We start from the raw sequence: 1,868 nt of genomic DNA on the forward strand, positions 1-1,868 counted from the left end.
TGGTTTGGAGTGAGCGATCAGATTGGTCTCCCACCATCACTTATCCTCAGTGGCCAGTGTGGTCATGATAACTGGCCAAACCCAGACATGAATAAGACATATCCCAGGCCTTTGTCCTGCAATGAACTAGAAACGGCTGTATTTATAGTCATTGTTGTATTTCACGAAATTAAATAACTTACTCATAACGGTAACTTACCCAAACCACTCATCTTCTCTACCCAGTTCTCGCTTAATTAAAACCCTTTCATTTCGACGTAAATTTACTGCTCAAAAGCTGATTGGTTCCTGCTCTTCTTCACTCAAACGGTGATAAATGTCAATCAAACAAAATAACTCTTCGCTGCACTAATTATTGTCAAAAAATCACCCGAAATCTAGCCATTATTTAATCATTCTTTGCCTGATTGATAAGGACGCGCCAGAAAGACCGAACCCAGCGCAACGAAAGAAGGGAATATGAGCCAAAAGTGAGAACGACTTAAGGTCTATTATCGAGGAGCCATCGTCCGGAACGTGGGGCTCTCCTCGCCTTGGCAATCTCGGTGCAGATAAAACTGGTTTATATCATAGCCAACAACCGGTAAAAAAAAGGGAGGGAAAAATCTAGTTTTTACCCTCTACAGTTTTATTACGGAAAATCATCAGTAAAAGCAATTTTCTCAGACTAAAAGGCGAAGCCTTACAGCCTCGAAAAAGGGGAAAAAGGATATATAATCAGTAATCACTGAGGGACTTAGCAATGCAGTTGATCACTAAATAAGCGAATACTCTCACTGGTTGCATAGATTTTCTGAAATTGAAACGTGTCTAAATAATAATAAGAGATAAATGCCTTTACCTAAAGGATCAGTTAAAAGATTAAACCATGACTATTTAACTAGTACTAGGTTTTTATGTTCAGCAAAAGATGATTTATACAACTTTTATTTTCTGTTTTCTTATTTCTCTTTTTTACAACGTTCATATTCTTTACTTGATATTTTACGTTTATTTGGTACTTCTTTCCTTTTACTTCAAATGTTAGCAATATTAAAAACAAATAACAGGTAGACGATAAATAATAAAACCAATTATTAATTCATTCATCTTGCACACACACATACAAATATATATATATATATATATATATACACACACACACACATATATATATATATATATATATATATAATTATACATAATAGCATAGCCACTAAAAGAAAAACTGAGATTTCATTGGATTTAGTACTTTCGCCGTATTGGTTACACCATCTGACTCTCTCTCTCTCTCTCTCTCTCTCTCTCTCTCTCTCTCTCTCTCTATATATATATATATATATACAGTATATATATATCCAAAGAAATACATATATCGTATTTATATAAATGAAATATTAATGAAGATCGAGAAACTCAATAAGAGCTTTGTTATAAAAAATCTACTGCAAAAAAAGAAAAAAATCTTAATAAATAAATAGTTTCTATGAGTTTACATTATTCAATTACGTTGATATATATTTTTTCATTATTACCATTAACTTTATTTTCGCAATCACATTAATCCCGTCTTAAGAATTACTGAATTTTTATAGAATTTAAAATATTTTGAAATGTTTTTGGAAATATATTTATTCACTTTTATAAACATTTTGTTTATGTGGATATATTGATTATTGATTATCATTCTTATATTTCTGTTCAGATATTTTTCTTCCTTCCTTTTGCATAATAATTTTGTAAAATCTATTACACATTTCTCGCTTACAATTTTCTGTATATACGATGTCTCACGATTTTCACTAAGTAATTTTATTTTCTATTCTTTTACAATTAACAGTTCATAAATTACTCTTCAACTCATAACATTTTGAGTTTTATCAAATCCT

This window comes from Palaemon carinicauda, chromosome 6 (assembly GCF_036898095.1).
Source record: "Palaemon carinicauda isolate YSFRI2023 chromosome 6, ASM3689809v2, whole genome shotgun sequence".
NCBI classification, from domain to species: Eukaryota; Metazoa; Arthropoda; class Malacostraca; order Decapoda; family Palaemonidae; genus Palaemon; species Palaemon carinicauda.